Source organism: Mus musculus, chromosome 18 (genome assembly GCF_000001635.26).
Source record: "Mus musculus strain C57BL/6J chromosome 18, GRCm38.p6 C57BL/6J".
In the NCBI taxonomy this organism is placed as follows: Eukaryota; Metazoa; Chordata; class Mammalia; order Rodentia; family Muridae; genus Mus; species Mus musculus.
The window spans coordinates 34,166,346-34,185,113 of NC_000084.6; the positions used below are offsets into that span (position 1 = coordinate 34,166,346).

Below are 18,768 nucleotides of genomic sequence, written 5' to 3' on the forward strand. Positions count from 1 at the left end.
GAGACAATTTGCTTTTTTTTTTTTCCTTTTTTTTTTTTTTTTTTTTGTCTTCTACACCTCAGTATCACCTCAGACTTTATGGCCTCTTTAAAGCTCCTTTGAGCCTCTCGAGAATGGGCACTGCACCTCACGTCACTCAAATCAGTATCTCTGACACCTAGACAGGATCTCACCCACAGTGGATGCTCCACCAGGGTCTGCCAAACCTTCCTCTCTTCATATGTGATCTCCCCCTTCCCAACCATTCCCATTATTTCCCAGAAAACACAACTTCTGTAGCTTTTGAGAAAGCTTATAGACTACTACGCCTCTGGTGGTCCCTAAAAAGGAAGACTTGAAGCAGGTTTGAGAGTTTTAAAGCTTATTTATTCACTTACTTATGTACCTAGTATGTCAGCATAATTCCAGGCAGTGGGCATGCAGACACAAGTAGGACAGACAGAGTTGCAATTTCTTGTGGCTCACAGGAACAACATCTAATGGCTGCATATTCCCAGGACAGTGGAGAGATGGACAGCCACAAGGACAGCCTCCTTTAGATTGTGGGATGGAGCCGGCACCTCTGAGGGGATGAGATTTACACGGAGACCAAAGGGACGCAGCTGCTTGCAGAATGGGAGAAAGAGAAGCTGAAGCCAAGGGAACATGTACAACGCCTCCAAGACAAGAAAATCATGGAGCAGAAGACTCCTCTGGTCTCCAAGGCCAACAGGCTCCCCGTCCTCCGTGGTCCTTAGCTCTGCTGTAGTTTCAAATACACCTGCAGCTTTCAGCCGCCCACCTCAAACAGGAATACCAAGTACAGCCTGAAAGGGGTATTTATGCCCTCCAGACAACCTTTAATTTGGAGGGCACAAATGCAGCCTCCTATCTGTTAACAGCTTTGGGAGACACCCAGTGTCAGTCTCAGGAGCGCTCAGCAACCCACAGAGTGCTTGCTTTTTGTTGTCTCCTTCTCTGTCCCACTCTCCTCTTTGATTCCTGCCCAGTCTTCAGCCATGTCATTTCAAAGACGCAGGCGTTAAAGGAATTGATAAAAGATCAGAAATAGAGTAAGCACGGAGAGTCAAACAAGACGGGGTTGGAATTGTGGGGTGGCGCCAGAGCACAGAGTTGGAGGCCACAGTGAGCATGTGCCCTCTGTTTCTTGGCAGAGAGCAGGCGCTGTTGGGACAGACACAGTAGGTAGTCCAGGCAGCAGAGAACAGGGCTTCCCACTGTGAGGTTAACTGAGCCGAAGAAATGAAACGGGCAGTTTGCGATATATTTAAAAGCAGGATGGCTGACACTTGCTTATTAATTGGCTGAAAAAAAAAAAAAAAAAAAAAAGCAGAGGGAGGACCAGCGATGATTTTTTGTTTGAGGAACTGAATGGATGGCAGTAGCCTGAGAGTGGAAGGAACAAGATTGGGCAGGTAAATCAAGTGTGTAATTTTGTCTTCATAAACTCTGGGATGTCTGCGTGATGGCCAAGCAGAAACATCAAGTATATGTTTATATCTCTGAGTCAGGATGCGGTGAAGCGGCAGGAACCGCTTGGGACCATCTGTGTGTATATGTGATGGATGTATAAACCAGGACTGGAGACGTCCCCCTGCACTGCTCAGGTAGCTCTGGCAGAGGTGGGGACCGTGAGGCTGCTCCCTCATCTGGAGTTTAGATAAGACAGCCGAGGCAACACATACAATGTGAATGAAGCCACCGGGGACACAGGAAGTCGGCCAGCCACCTCATGAGGCCCAGGAGAAGGGATACAGGAAGCTGGCACTCTCACACAGCCAATGAGAAGGGAGTGTTTTAAGAAAGAGGGCTTGGTTGGCTTTTTAAAAATCTGCTGTTATCTCTCTTTATATTTTCTTTAGTTTTAAATCACAAATGATACCTACTCCCTGACCAGACTTCCTAAGTATAACCCAGCTACAAAACCAGAGAGATGACTCGAGGCAGTCATTAACTATAGGATCTGGCTTAGGACACCTCCTCCATAGAATCTCTCTCTCGCTCTCTGTCTGTCTCTCTTGCTCTCGTTCTCTCGCTTTGTCTCTCTGTCTCTCTGTGTGTGTCTCTCTTTTCCCCTCCCTTTTTAAAAATCTATGTTGCCTTTCTGATCCTTTTTGCCTCTGCTCCATGCATTTAAGATCTATCCCTGAGGAAGGAGTTAAGGAGACTGGTATTATAATGGTCCATGTTTTATTTTGCAGAAGTCCAGCATGCTGGAATCTCCCAAGATCCCAGACCCCTAAGTGAGCTCACACCTTAGGAGAATTCACCGTAGGTGTGCTTTGTCTTACTCTGCCTCTAGGCATTCCAGGCCCATTACCTGGGTCCAGGACGCTGGAAACTGTTGCTGGGGAATCCTGAGGTAGGTGGGCTTTCTCTTCTCTATCTCTGACATTCTGTTATTGGGGCTTTGGGGCTGGCTGGAAACTGCTTGACCCACTGTCCTTGCTGCAGGCCAGATTGGGGGTTGGGGATGGAGGGAAGTTTCTGACTAGCTGCCTGAAGCCTGGGGTTTTAGGCCTAGTCTTTAACTGCCAATTTGAAGCCTGTCATGGAGTCAGCCTGGCTTTTTCAGTGTGTCCTCCTTTCCCACCACCACGGGCTTCTCTTTCCTGACTCTGTAGGTGTTACTTATTTCTAAATTCTCCCTCCCACCCCTCCTTTTCCTTCCATTGTTGCTCACTTCTTCTGTGCGTCCTTTGGGCTCCCCGGTTTCACTGTTGATTCCACACAAGACCCTTAGCACAATCACAAAGATCCCAAATCACTGCATGGTTGGCATCTGTGTACAATAACACATCAGAGACACAGAGACTAGTCCCGGGAAAGCTTGTTAAGACATGCAGGGCCTCTCTTCTGATACTGAGCAAGGTACCAGCTGCCAAGTTGCACGATTCACTGGCAGGATGCTTTCTAGAAATAGTACTTCTTCAAGAACTATGTTACGTTAGCCAGAAATAGCTAATATTGTGTGATTGTAACCGAGGGGGGGGGGGAAATCATTTCATGTCCATGCCTGAGAAAATAGGACAAAATGAAAGAATCCATGTCCTACAAACCATATTTTTAGGATAATCAGAGACATTTTCCATTTCCTAAGCTACCCAAACTTCTTGCAGCTAAACAAATTTCCTTGAGCCATGTTTTTTTTAACAGGTCAACTCTCTGTTGATTATTGCATCTCATCTTGCTCTTTGGAGTGTTCTATAAGTGTACCACACTATCATCATATGCCCACCACGGATGCAGTCCCTTCTTCCCACAGTCACAGAAGTCAGACATGTCTGTTTGTGCCTGCCCTGTAGCCTCTACCCAGAATGGTCCAGTGCAAGCCACACCTGCTTCCTAGAATCTTGTCTTCCTTGAATCCAGCCTTCACACTTTTTTTCCCATATGAAACCCCTTGATATCCATCATTTGGCTTGCTTTATCTTGAGTTGTAATCACTTTCTGATTGGTCTGAATTCTGTAATGGGAATAACATGCCTTTCCAGTGAGAAATCATTCCACAGACTTAAAAGATTAATAAAAGGCTGGGTGGCAGTGGCACACACAGTTAATCCCAGCACTCGGGAGGCAGAGGCAGGTGGATCTCTGAGTTCAAGGTCAGCCTGGTCTACAAAGTGAGTTCCAGGACAGCCAGGGCTACACAGAAAAACCCTGCCTTTGAAAAACAAAAAACAAGACAGAGAAAGAAGGGGGAAGATATTTACTGGGGGTTGGGAGCAGAGCATGCTAGCAGCTGTGGCAAATGACCAAAGAAGAGCTGACCTCAGATAAAAGATTTTACTAACATGTACATATGTGTGTGTGTGTGTCTGTCTGTCTGTCTGTCTTAGGCTTGTGCATTTTACATACACTGTCATCCTTAAATCTCTTTTAGGTCTGAGCCCCAGGTTATACCTTCAACAGTTTTAACAGAGATAGGAGATGGTCACTCTGGCAGATGGAAAATTTACATAGTAAAGATTTTGCCAAAATTATTTTTTAAGTACATTGTTGAGGTTTAGTCTGTTGCTATGTGTTGCAATGCTAAATTCTGTACCCCAAGTCCTAGGCGGTTACCAGCTTTTGTTGAGCAAACCTTGTTCCTTAATTTAGAACTATTGGCTAAATAAAAATGGCTCCAGCCAATGACTAGAGGAGTTAGAGATAGGTGGGTTTGGAGTTACCTGGTTGGTGAGGAGAATGAGGAAGAGAGAGGCAAAGGAGCCATGAGAGAGGATGGACCATGAGCACATGGCCAGGAGAAACAGCAAGGATTTGAGGAACGTCGCTGGGGAGGTGGCCAGGCCTACAGTTAGAAAAGTAGATTAGGACATACCCCCAAGTAATTGTCAAAGCCAAATAAAATAACCATAGTCTGGTCTGAATCTCATTTATTTGTAAGCTAGTCGTGGATAAGTTTAAATTGGTTGAGCTACAGTATATCAGGGTTGTTCTTGCTCAATAGTTATTTCCTGGGTTCATCTTGCATACATGGCAGAGCTGTGTTTTTCTCAGGAGGAGAACTGGGGCTTTTATAGCAGACTAGGACTTCCATTGGCTGTAACCCTGAACTGCCTGCCCCCGTGAAGTGCCTGTTAAAGGCATGTTCTTTGGGGATGGTCCTGATGGCTGGTCAATCATGGTGAACACATATTTACATCTTAGCGTCATAAATGTTGCCTATGTCTGACAGGCCTGGTTAACACTACTTATCTTTGGGGCACTTAGTAAGCAGCTCTCCCTTAGCTACATTCTACTTGGTGTGATTTAATTCTCCTAAGTAAATCCATTAACATCGATTCCATTACCTTGAACGTCTCCTGCATCAATTCAAATAGCAAGACCTTTTCAGCCTCATTGCCTGGATCCATCAAGGTTAAGACCAGACAGTATTTCACCAGGACGGCTTTCCTGCTATTTAAACTTATCCTAGTTCCTCTTCTGCTCAGGAATCCTTCATTCCTTCCTGGTTAAAGTTCATCTTTTAACTAACACACTCAAATACCTCATGCTCCACTCCGCTGACCTCTGCAGCCGTGTCTCCCACCCTTTCTCCTCTACCCACGGCTTTATTTATTTACTTACTTACTTATTTTAATTATTTTTGCGGTGCTGATGACTAAATGTAGGGTCTCATGCACAATAACCTAATATTTATCTTGACCCCACCCCCAGCTTTAACTCCAGTCTCATGAAGCCCCTTGTTCATGAAGCACGTCAGGAGAGTGCATACCTCTTTCATGCTGTTTCTAGAATGAATTCCTGTGTCCTTTAGCTCTAGCTAATCAATTTTTAAAAGTTCTTCAGGACAGGGTCTCATGCATATGAGTTCAGCTGGCCTTGAACTCTTTATCCTCCTGCCTCAGCCTCCCAAGGACTGGAGTTCCAGACGTGAGCCACTATGGCCAGCCCTATCCATCTTCTATATTTAAGCAGAATGAAACCCCTACTGGTTCAGGTGGCTCTGGTCTGTATCTCTGCACACACTTTTCTCACCACCTCTTGGCCCATTTGGTGAGCACTTGTTCGTTCACTCCAGAGCAGGAGTTTGCCTTTGTTGTGCTGGTTTACCCAGTACCCAACATTGTAACTGTTAACTAAAGAGAAGGAACCATCCATACTGAATCCACCAGAGAAGACTGCCTGGGCATGGGTTAAGCCAACAGAAGGTTTTTTATTAGTGGCTTGATGCCTACAGTGGGTATTCAGGATCCCAGTGCAGCCCCAAGCCTTTTTCGGGGTGAAGTTTTAAGCACAAAAACCATATTCTGAATTGCAGTTAACAAGAACAGTTTGGCAAAAGCAGAAATACAGAAGCCAAAAGGCAGGGTTAGTGCCTTTAGACTTCCCCAGAACTATGGACTTTGATGGGTTGGGTCTTTGTTTTCATTTTGCAGGTGGTTTTGTCTTTGTGCTGGGTTGTATGGCCTGAATGGTACTTACATCATGGCGTCGGTTGTGCTAAGGTCTAGGGTTCTGTTACACATACCGACTTATTAAACAGTTGAGTAAGCAAGTTGCTGATTTCCTGACTGCTGTCCCTCCTAAATTGGTGCTATAAAAACATCCAATTTCCAACAAAGGCCGCTGATGGCAATGCCTGGTAAACAAAGCCTACCTAGCCTCAATTCAGAATACAGAAACTTTGACAGTCTGAGCCCTAGTCATGCTCAGATCTGCTGGCTGTTTTGTGGGTCCTGTATACTTACTGATGCTATCGAGAACACTATCTGAGGAGATATCTTTGGTCCCTATTACTCCTACCAGTGACCGAGCCTGCCTCCAGCCTCAGGTCAAAATTCTTCGCCTCCATAAAATAGTCTCAGATTTCTCCTCTGCCTGAGTCATAATTGATCCATCCCCTCGCCTACCTTTGTAATATGTTCATACCTCATGTTTCTCATTGTTGTTTGCTTTGTATCAAGGGAATGTGTCTGGACATTTGGGAGGGGGCAGAGATGGTAAGTGGTAAGGTTTCCATAGCACAGTTTATATTTAGTAAATGCAGTAAGCTGAGAATTGTTTATCAAAAGAGGGTGCTGGCAAAATGGCTCAGCATATAAAGTGCACAGCCTGATAGCCTAACTTTAATCCAAGAACCCACATAATAGAAGGAGAACCAGTTCTTGTAAGGTACCCTCACTTTTATACATGTCACATACACACACTCACACACACACTAATAAATACATGTGTGTTATATATATGTGTAAATATATATATGAAAGAAAGAAACTGTGAGTTTTAGACTGACTTCCAGATCTGGCTGCTTTTAACCTTGGGCAGGATCTTTAATGTCCTATATCTAAAATAAAATCAATCATATTAAGAATGCTTAAAAATAAATAATTTATCAATTCAAAAGTTTCTTTAAAAACCTTAGGATGGGCATTTCTATTTTTGTAGTGTCCTTGCAAGAGCTTGCATTTTTTAAAAAAAAAGAGAGCCAAGCAAACAAAGACTCAGTGACTCTGAGCAGAGAAAAGGCTTTTGTCAGAATCTGAAATAATCACAGCCTGTATTCAGACAAGGTCATCTTTTATCCTTTCTAGTAAATGGCTCTGCAGGTCCTGAGGAAACCTGCTTTTCCTAGCAATGGCTTTAAAGTGATCACAGTATTTGTGATAAATTATAAAAAGACGAAAAAATTCTCTCATGCACAGAGCAGGGATTTCCTTATAGGGGAAATAGATTCAGGGTGAGTTTAAAGCATATCATGATGCAAACAGGCTCACAAGTCTCCTGCTTACTTGTCTTGGTCAAGGCTAGCAGCAAACACACTTCCTTAAGTGAAACATTCAAGATACATCTACAATCCAGGGCAAAAGAAGTCATTCTCCTGACAGTGACAACTCAGATTTCCTACATACTAATTCACCCAGTCCTCTCAGGAGACACTTGGAGCAGGTATTGCTAATTCTGTATCATAGTTAAGGAAATTACAATTCTTTCCATCTTGTCCAAGTGATGGACCCAGGACTGCAAATGCTCTGCTGACCCAAATCCAGGGCTTTTCCCATCCAGCTAGCTACCCTTCAGCCTGCCACCAGGCCTGAGCATTGTGAACAGCATACGAGGCTGCCTAAAAGGATAAAAAGGAATTTTAAAAGACGACTTGGGGCCTCAGTGAACTTTTATGCAGCTTCAAGTCTCTTTTTCAAGGCATTCCTCAGCCCCTTTCCTTGGGCAGAGAACCTCTATAGGCCTAAGTGAGCTGTATCTGTCAGCCAGAATCCTTCCCTCTAACAAAGCTTTCATCCAGTGGCTGCTTCATGACAATATGTTGGAAAGTGCTCAGCAGGGAGTAGTGTTAATGGAGTCAGAACCAACAATCAGCATGAAGGATAGTGTGGTGGTTTGAATATGTTTGGCCCATGGTAAGTTGCACTATTAGGAGGCGTGGTTTTGTTGAAGGAAGTGAGTCACTGTGAGGGCTGCCTTTGAGTATGCTTAAGCTCCACCCAGGGTGGAAGAGACATTTCTCCTGGCTACCTTTAGATCATCTCCTCCTGGCGATTTTGTTGATCTTCACAATTAATTTATAAGACAGATAACATTATTACATCATTGTATAGGTCACAAAAATGTATCTTAGGATGTTGAAAATTTTGCTTGAGGTGACATAGAGTACGGAGGACATCAACCCAGTTGTCATTGATACTAAGGCCCTAACTACAGAGCAGACGTAGATCAAGATGTAGAACTCTAGGCTCCTCCAGCACCATGTCTGCACACTGTCATGCTCCCAATTGGTGATAATGGACCAAACCTCTGAGACTATAAGCCAGACCCAATTAAATGTTTAAATGTTTTCTTTTATAAGAGTCATGGTATCTCTTCACAGCAATGGAAACCCTAACGAAGATAGACAGAAACCAAGGGAATCTTGAGTTTACACTAACAGTAGCTTTCTCTGGGTTCTCTGAGAGGACTTGGTACCCAGAGATTTCAGCTACTACAGGCAGAGGCGGAAGGCTCCTGAAAACATCCTGTGGTCCATAGTGCCTCTGCAATTTCTCCATTCAGTTTCCTCCTCTCCAATGCATGGCTCCTTTATATATCTCATCACATTCTTAAACTCAAGCCTTGAGTTATGGTTCTCTCTGTTCGTGTCACATGTTTCTATATAGCCATAAGCTTACTTAGGGCAGGAGAAATGTGTACTATTGTGATAGAAATATCAGGAAGCAGTATGTATTGGACACTTCCTGGATGCTAAGCACTTTTTCATTTAATGGTAAGCCTGTCCTTACAATAGCAGCTATGGTGCTGTTCATCCAAGTTTATAACTGAGGAAACAGGGAAGCAGAGGAATTGATTCCTCAAGACAGTCACATCTATATCCATGCCAGGATGGCTTGGCAGTTGCTATCTTTAGCCTTTTCTATAACTCTTCACTGGTTGGAACCATATAACATTCCCTGAATAACAAAAAGACCCAGAATGCACCTAGCGAGAGGTCATAAATTCGAGTTTGGTTTAAGTAAATGGACTTGAAAGGTACACAGTAATGATAGCTACAGTTTTTTATTTAGGTATCCTACCAAAAGTATTGTATATTCTGTTTTCTCTTTCCTTCCTCCAAGGAGAACCATCTTTATTTTTCTTTCAGTTTATTCAACAAAACTAGGGCATTCATGAAGAGTTTTCTTCACTCTGGATTTTGTTGATCTTCACAATTAATTTATAAGACAGATAACACTATTTCATCATTGTATAGGTCACAAAAATGTATCTTAGGATGTTGAAAATTTTGCTTGAGGTGACATAGAGTACTGAGGACATCATCCCAGCTGTCACGGACACCAAGGCCCTAACTACAGAGCAGATGTCCTGTTGATACACACCCACTGAGACATCTATTCTGCTATAATTCATTTAAACATTAACACAGAGACATGAAAATTCAAATAGAAAGCTGAGTGTGGTGGCACACATCTTTAATCCCAGCACTCAAGAGGCAGAAGCAGACAGATTTCTGTAAATTCAAGGCCAGTCTGTTCTACACAGTGAGTTCCAGAACAGCTAGGGATATGTAGAAAGACCCTGCCTCAAAAAAACCTAAACTAAACTAAACTAAACAAACAAACAAACAAACAAATCAAGTAGAACTAAGCATGGTGACAAACACCTTTAATTCCAGCATTCAGGAGACAGAAGCAGGAAGATCTCTTGAGTTCCTAGCAAGCTAGGGCTACAAAGTAAGACACTGTCTCAAGGGGAAAAAAAATAGACATTTGTCATCATTTACAGAGGCATAAAAATTAAAATAGATGTTTTATGTTATAAATTTTATTATTTAATAACTAATATTCAATATTTGACTAAAGAAGTGTAGTGTGAATAATTTTGTAAAATGACAGACTTGGGGTTGGGGATATAGCTCAGGTGGTAGAGTGCTTACCTAGCATACACAAAGCCCCCAGTTTGGTCACACATCATATAAACCAGGCATAGTGATGCACACCTGCAATCCAAGTGCTTGGGAAATAGAAATGGAAGGATCAGAAGTTCAAGCTCATCCATGGCTACATGAGAAGTTCCATGCCAGACTGGGACACATGGACTCTTTCATAAAATAAGATAAAGTCATGACAAACTAGACATCTGCCTTTAATAAATCAAATTCTTTATTAGCTCATCATAAGTGATGAGCTTACAGTAGTTTTAACTTGTAGAAAGACAAAATGTACAACTTCATTGAAATACAGAAGCAGTCCCTATAGGCTATAGCTTGAAAATGATGCAAATTCTAAAAGGATTTCTATAAAATAATAGATCCATAGCCATTTATGAAGATCAGTGATGCTCATCTATTATAAATAGATCATCTTTGAAGTTATAAATAAAGGCAATAAATGGTTATTGTTGAACACTTGGGAAATTTAGAATATAAAATAAAAGCTATTGACTATAGTCCTGTCCCAAGCCCCTCATCTTTTGAGGTTAACAAGAAACAAGTAATCAGTCCCTTCTACCCTATGTGAGCATATGGAGGGAATTTGTCTAGTAACAAAGGTCTCACCTAACAGTGTATCTCTAGAGAGTTTTTCAGAAGGGGTTGAAAACAGACACAGGAGAAAAATTTGAGATAATAGTGCTTCCAGAGGCAACAAGTTAAGGGTCATAAAACCTTGAAATTTAGAGCTGAGAAATACACAAACAAAACTATAAGAAAATTTTAAAAAATAGACTGAAAGATGAAAACTCGTGTGAATTCATGCTTTGGGTAACTTCTAGAAGTTTTGTCACTCTAATTGCAGAAATCATGAACATTTAAAGTCAAGCGTCTCAATCCATCCTTGTGGTTTGAGTGTTATAGTCTGTTAAGCTATCTTGGTAACAGTGTTAGGAATGAGACTTCTAACAGGAGCTGAGGGTAACGTGACTAAGGTTATCACTAGGAAAGCAGGTCCTCCTGAGAGGCCTCCTGAAAAAAGGATGGATTCTCCATTTCCCTCCTGTGTACTTCCTCATTTGAGGTTCCCTCCACCTTTGTGGTAGCTTGAATAAGCTTGTCCCAGGAAGTGGCACTTAGGAGGTAGCCTTGTTGGAATAGGTGTGGCCTTGTTGGAGTAGGTGTGGCCTTGTTGAAGTAGGGGTGTCACTGTGGGGGGTGGGCAACGAGACCCTCCTCCTAACCACATGAGACTCAGTCTTCTTTTATTGGCCTTCAGATGAAGATGTTGAACTCTCAGCTCCTCCTGCACCATGCCTGCCTGGATGCTGCCATGTTCCTGCCTTGATGATAATGGACTGAGCCTCTGAACCTGTAAGCCAGCCCCAATTAAATGTTGTCCTTAAAAGAGTTGCCTTGGTCATGGTGTCTGTTTACAACAGTAAAACCCTAACTAAAACAGCATCAAATGTTAACTTGGTAGCCTTCATAACTATAAGAAACAAACCCCTACATAAGGCCCTAGGGACAAATATATATTACTGTTATTTTGCTTAAAGGTTCTGTCATTAAACTGCCTACTAAATATTCATGCTCACATCAGCACTGCTCTTGACATTGATCTGAGAAGGTTCCTTTTGCCTTGGGTAGTGGTTAATGCAGAGACTCAAAGAGATGAGTCTGATCAATGAGTGTTCATCCCTAAATGGGATATCTGTATCAATCTACCTCTGCAAGGATAGAAGCCAGAGGATGGGTAACAGCCCTGTGAAGTGCTGTCTCTTGGATGTGACATGGCCATTTCACTTGTGATCTCATGGGAGTTATGGTTATTTGCATACGACCAACGCAAAAGCAAGCCAGTCAACATTCCCAGTGTGCATGAGGCCCTACATAAGGCCCTAGCCGACCTACTGACAAGTTGATGGCTGCTGGGGGGGCAAGGAGTCTTATTTCCCCCATGGATGCGGCTGCTGGTAGGTTGCCTATGCTCTAGTGGATGGATGACTGCACACCCATGAGCATATGGTCAACACTAACTGGACCCAATGGGTAAGAAGGAGGAGGAGGAGGAAGAAGAGGAGGAAGAGGAGGAGGAGGAGGCAACAGGGAGGGGAGAGGGGCTGAGGAGATGGCTAAGTGGTTAAGAGCACTGACTGCTCTTCCAGAGGTCCTGAGTTCAATTTCCAGCAACCACATGGTGGCTCTCAAGAAGAAGAAGAGGAAGAAAAGAGACAGCAAGGCAGAAGGAGGACATGTTGGGAGAGTAAAAGGAGAGAGCTTGGGGTAGATATGATCAAGATACACTGTATATGTATGAAATTGTCAAATAAGGGCAGGGACTGCCATTCAGTGGTAGATCGTTTTGTCTTGCATCCATGAAGACCTAGGTTTGATCCCTAGTACTTCCAAAATCTAAGACATTCTATATGGTGTCATTATACCTGTTGAGTGGGTAAAATGGCTTAGCAGATAAAGGCCTTGCTGCCAGGTCTGACATATCAGTTCTATCCCCAAACCCACATGGTAGAAGGAGAAAAATCAACTCCTACCTGCAGACTAGTGTGTGCTCAGAGTCTAACCTAGGTCCTCTAGAAGGCCAGAGCTCTTAACTGGAGCCATTTCTCCAGGCTCAAACAAGATTAACAGGAAAGAGTTTACCTTTCAAAAAGACATTCAGGCCAGGAATTGACAGTGTCATAGAAAGTCTGTCCACTGTCTGCTGCAGCTTCGGACCTCAGCCATTCTCCTACAGAGTTCTTTAGCATGAACATAAGTTCTGCAGCACACTCCCCTGCCTTCTTCAAGGTCACCTCTACCCAGCCATGAAGGGCAAGACTGGAGTTCTCTCTGTGGAGATTTACTGTGTTGGCCGGAAGTTACTTCCAGTGCCCTCAGTTTATCAAAGGAGGGAAGAGGCATCTGCAGGCCTGGGGGCAAGAACAGACACCAGTGATGGGTGTTTTGTCACCTACAGGGCAGACGGAGACAGTTTGCCCTCTCAGTACAGCTCGCCCTGTTCCAAGCTCACCTCCTCCTGGAGATGATGGCACTTTTTAAAGTAGGTCCATCTGTAATGTGCCCGGTGCTGCTCATTACGTTACTTAATAAATGGTGCATAAGATATCATGAATGGTTTTACAGAGAGACCTAACACAGGCCTTACTCCTTTGCAATATAGCTCGGTTCCCCAGGCATTAGCTATCACCCCTTAGCTTGCCTCCACACTCAGAGAGCCACAAACACAAATACACGTGGCTGAGGCAGGTGCTCCCTTAGCAGGAGCCAGAGCGAACAGCACAGCTCCTGAAACACCACCGAGTCGGTATGATTCTGAGATTGGAACTTGGCGCCCTTCAAATTATTCGTGTTATGGAATCATTCTGTTTCCCCAGGCAACATAATCAACCACGAAACCACTTTGGAAACTTTTGATTAAGAAAGAAGAAAAGAGCATACAGTAGCCCTGGAAAGCCTCTCAAGCAACACAAGAGAAGTCTTAGCTCAGAGGCCTCCCTTCGGTCAGAAGGAGAAAATGCTGTCCTTTAGCCCTAGCCTGATTTAGGTTTAGAAATTCTATAGTGTGGTCTGTTTATGGAAATCTATCTCGGAGGTGTGTGTGTGTGTGTGTGTGTGCATGTATGTACATGCAGCCATGTTTATTTCTCCCAGAAAGCTTTTGAATTCTTAGTTTCAAAGGTATGTCCATGATGTCTAAGCCTTGGGTTAAAGAACTATTCATATCCTCCAGATTTCCTTATCCTCGTCCACAGTGTCCGCAACTTTCCCAGGATCCTTACCTTACAGTATGATGTGATATTTTGTGTTCTGCATTTTTATTGTTTTGGTTTGTTTTTCTCAAGACAGGGTTTCTCCACACAGCCCTGGCTGTTTGGGAACTTAGATATTCCCCCGCCACTGCCTCTTCATCTGCTGGGATTAACGTGGGAACTGCCCCGCTCACCTTGTGTCCTGCGTTTTAAGTGATGTGCTTCTCTCTTCAGGATTCTGTTTTGGGGGTGTCAGGTATCGTTCCAAAACTCATTCTCTGCTTGCATTTCAAAGCCAAGTGTTTTACATTGAAGTGGTCATGTTTTTATAAAAATGGAGTCACCCGAGTTACTTCTAATGGGACACCTTTTCCTCTACTATCTGGACTGAGACTTCAATCATGATCCTTGATCTGCCTAGACATTTGACTGTCTTTTGTTCTAGCAGTAGTTTTGGTTTTTAAGAAATCTTTTTATAAATGAACTGCCCAAGTAAATGTTATAAGAGAACAGCATTATTTAAGGGATTTCTGGTTTGTTTGTTTGTTTGTTTGTTTCATGGAGGACTTCTTTTGTGTTTTAAGATTTATTTGTTTTATATGAGTACACTGTAGCTGTCTTCAGACACACCAGAAGAGGGTATCAGATGGTTGTGAGCCACCATGTGGTTGCTGGGAATTGAACTCAGGACCTCTGCAAGAGCAGTCAGTGCTCTTATCCGCTGAGCCATCTCTCCAGCCCACTTAAGGGATTTCTAATGGGGAAAATTGAGACCTCGTACCCAGATGTAAAGGAACGGCCACTTCTACTCCACGCAGGCCAGAAGGTGAAAGTGGGGATGCTCTCAACAAGTCAGAGAACACAAAGGACTTGAGAAGTAGGTGAGGAAAGGCTGGTAAAATAGGAAAGCCCTTGGAGGCAGCAGTCAGAGCATTCCCAACCTTTCCTTTCAATGCTGTTCACAAAATAAAATGAGAAAGGATGCCATCGGTCCCCAGCAAGGACACAAAGGTTTATATCTTATGTCACATTCAAGATCCTTGCCTAAGGTGGACAGTTAAACTGCGTCATTTACAAAAATAATATGCTTTCAGCCGGCCTCAGCTTTCTAAGATGAGTAAAACTCGAAAATGGAAACGGTTGATGCAATTTTAAAATCTACTAACTACAGCTTAACAAATGACTGCAAACTCCGTAGTTTAAAATAACAGCAGCATTTATTTATTTTTCACAGCTATACTGTGACCAGAATCTGGGAGCACTTAGATGCTGGGTGGTCCTGGCTCGGGCCTTTGTCTAAAGACTTGACAAGCACTGACTGTTGGACTTCCTCTCTGTGACTAGCCAACTGCCTGAAGACTCTCCTGTGCTCTCTTCCTGGGCTGGTTGAACTTCCTCTAAGGAGTGTGGGTGGCTCCCCTCAGTCTGACCCAGCAGCCAGAGAGCTAGAGGGAGTTACAATGCCTTTTGTGTGCTAAGCACAGTTCTTCATTTCTACCATCTTCTACTCATTAGAAGACCCCTACATCCAATCAACATCCAAGACGATGGGAATTCCCCACTGACTTTTGGAGGTAGGATGTCAAACAATTTGTAACGTATCTCAAACTACCAAAATGAACATCGAAAACTGGAGAAGGGCCCAAGGCCCTAGAAGGGAAAGGAAGGCAGATATCAGCTTCTAGAACCGAGCATTGGGGCATGGACCGGATCCTTGGATCCTAAGTTCACATTATCCCAGGAATTGTGCAAGATTTGACAGAGTCCTCTCAGAGACTCTCACCAAGACCTCAAAATCTGGAGTATGTTAGTCAGTTTTTCATCACAGTGGAAAAAAAATACTTGAGAAAATCAATTTAAAGGAGAAACTGATTGGGTGTGGTGACACAGGCCTTTAATGCTAACAGAGCAGGCAGGCAAACTCCTACATTGGCAGCCAGTCAGTCACTACATAGTGAGTTTGAGGCCAGCCAGGGACAGACATATCACAAGACTTTGTCTCTATAACAACAATAACAACAACTACAAACTTTAATTTAAAATGAAAGGAAGAAGGTATATTTTGGTTTGTGGTTTTAAAGGTATCAATCCATGATCATTTAGCTTCCTATATCCAGGGCATGGTGGCAACCAGGAAGCTAAGGAGAGGAGTCCCAACCTGTCCAACTACAGGTTGCTCTTCCTACAGCACTACCTACGAAGCCCTGTACTCCTCCCCAAAGTGCCACAGGCTAGCAAGCAAGCCTTTGGGAGACACTTCAGGTCCAAACCAAAACGCTGAGGGTTATTGGGAGTGGATGTGGACCCAGGTATTAGGAAGGAAGAGAGAAGGTAGAGAAGGGAGTGCCCATGTGACACAATGGGAAGAGGCTCTTCTGGGACGTACTGGGCCGGTGATCCAAAGCCCCAGGATAATAAGAGCTCTGTGCAGCTCTGCACACACCCTCCATGGTGCTTTGCGGCTCTGCACACATCCTCCACAGCGCTGTGCCGCTCTGTGAGGCTCTGTGCATGCCCTCCACACTCTCAGTTCCCACATCTGTTCTTCAAGCTTTCAGCTACAGCCACCTACAAATATCTTATGCTTTCTTTGGCTTCAAGAACCCATTGTCTAGGCCAGCAGAAAGAACTGGAAACTTAGTGCCTCCTTCGGGCAAGGGTCACCTGACCAGTCATTTGCCACTCCTCATTCTCAGCCTTGATAGTCTTCCAGCTCACTGGAGCATTCAGTGGCCACAAGAGTGTCCTCTCAGTTAGCATCCCCGATCCCTCTTTTCCTCTTTCCCTCTCACAGATGAAGTCCTACCTCTGCCTTTCTTGTTTCAGGCTCTGCCTGGGAGGAAGCCAAGCTAAGATCCAGGTAAAAGAACAGAATCCTGTCAGGTGTGAAGGAAACTCCATTTCCTCACACTCCAAAAGGCAGAAGGGGCAAATGGCTACCTGTGGAACCTATTAGCATATGGTGGCACTTTCTGGCCTCCAGGCTCCTTCAGTATCACAAGTACCTGTTCGACATTTCAGAGTCCCCGCTAGCATCCTAGCCCTCACCTCCTCCCTGCCCTAAACTCCAGCTCACAGGCTCTCCTTCCCACAGCTGCCCATGCGGCTCATTATAACCCTGTATTTTGACTGTAGGCCATCTTTTTGTCTTCCTTGCCCCCTCTCTTCCTCTCTCCTCTGTCATCACCCTCTGCCACCAGGTAGGGCACATTTCCACTGGGGCTATGAATTGTATATTTTTCTATGCAGCACACACCCGTTGAAAGTTCCCTCTGGACACCCCTCATTCTTTGTCTCCCTGTCTCTCTGTCTATCTGTCTGAATCTCTCTCCCCTGCTGTAGTCTCCCCTCCCCCAGCCTGAAACCTGCTTGCTCAGGGGTGGAGCTTCCTGCTCATTCGTTCTGCCACGCCCACTGCTGGAACCTGAGGAACCACACACGTGCACCTTTCTACTGGACCAGAGATTATTCGGCGGGAATCGGGTCCCCTCCCCCTTCCTTCATAACTAGTGTCGCAACAATAAAATTTGAGCCTTGATCAGAGTAACTGTCTTGGCTACATTCTTTTCTCTCGCCACCTAGCCCCTCTTCTCTTCCAGGTTTCCAAAATGCCTTTCCAGGCTAGAACCCAGCTTGTGGTCTGCTGGCCGGACACAACACCCTGCTCTCCCCCCCCCCTTCCCTGCCTCACGTCCCCGCTCCACTCTGAGACAGCCTTTGCTCCCCAGCCCTAATAACCCTCTTGCATTAGGTTTGTTACACATTGTGAGCTATGCAGCATGTCTTGATCTGGACCTGCCCCCGCCCCCAGGTAAATTTCTCTCCTTAATGCTAACACCCTCCTCTCTGACTGCTCTCCTGTCCTCCATGTCTGCGGCTCATGCTCAGTCTCCTGCTTTCTCCATTATCTGTAGCATGACATCATTCTTCTTAAAGCAATCCCCTCCTCTTTCTGTGCCAACAGCCATACGTCCATTTGCCCTTAGCTATGAGACTGCAGATAATCAAAAGCTGTTAACCTAAAAATCATTTCATTAGGGCTAATCATGTCTGCATGGTATAGTTTGGGTGGTTTTAGTCTCCACATTCACTTGTTTCTAATAGACATATTCTTTGTAGCAAGCATGTATGATTTTTATGAAAACAACTACGTTAATTTTTTTTTCCCTTAAAAAAAGCAAAGGCTAGAGGTTGGGGGGAGGGTGGGTAGGATATGGGTCAAAGCCTACAAACTTGCAGCTATTTGAAGAATACACTTGGAAGACCCATGCACAACATGGTAACTACACTAATGACATTGTGTTCTATACTTGAGATTGACTGACAGGAGTGCTGAAGTATTTTTGTTACAAAAAAACCCAAAAAACAAAAAACAGCCCAGTGACCATGTGAGGTGATGGATCCATGCATTAGGTTGGCCATGACCACTTCACAACTTGCACACATACTGAAGCATCACAGAGTAGACCTGAATATGGATAATTTCGCCAGTTAAACATACGAATAAACAAGCAAATGAAAAGTGATTCATTCTAGATGGCGTGAGTAGAGAGCCATGATCTCCTGTTAGGATTCTTCGCATGTTAACCAAGCTGTTTCTCCATTCCTAGCAAGCAGTGACTGTTTTTAAAGTTGATAAAACATAATGCTGATGAGAGACAACAAAATGGGCAGTTTTAAACAATACAAGATAGAAGGTGGGTGCTTTAAAAATGATAAGTTGTCGAAAACTTTGAGAGATAAATTAACAGTATAAATCAGAGGCTTTAAAAAATCTTGGTGTGTTTGCTCCAGTAATTCTGTTATTTAGCCTGAGGCTGTTTTTTCAAAGACCCCAGCATGAGAGCCGTCCAAAGACTCCTGAGTCAGTATCTCTGGGCTTCAGGCTGGGAATGGGGCGCTGACGGGCTCTCCTGATGAATCTTTCATATGTTTAAGTTGACACTCTACAGGTGTGAGAGAGTTGTCATTAATGCCGATGTCTTAGCAAGGAACAGGCTGTTCCCCACGTTGGGAATGTTCATCCGTAAGTAACACCAAAAAGAGTCTTTGTGGTCATGAAGGGATTTGCCATCATCATCATCATCATTACTGTTTAATTCAGACATTTTA

General features: G+C 43.9%; 1 long non-coding RNA gene across 2 annotated transcripts; it reads left to right on the forward strand.

Moving 5' to 3' along the window:
• The first annotated feature begins 493 nt into the window (after positions 1-493).
• Positions 494-17,046, forward strand: Gm41686. Of its 2 annotated transcripts, XR_003952610.1 has the most exons (7): positions 494-1,415; positions 2,202-2,362; positions 11,166-11,260; positions 13,750-13,912; positions 14,891-15,230; positions 16,483-16,516; positions 16,999-17,033. It is a non-coding gene; the product is annotated as a predicted gene, 41686 (long non-coding RNA). The 2 variants fall into 2 exon arrangements; XR_877292.3 differs by having other exon boundaries at positions 16,483-17,046.
• The last annotated feature ends 1,722 nt before the right edge of the window (positions 17,047-18,768 follow it).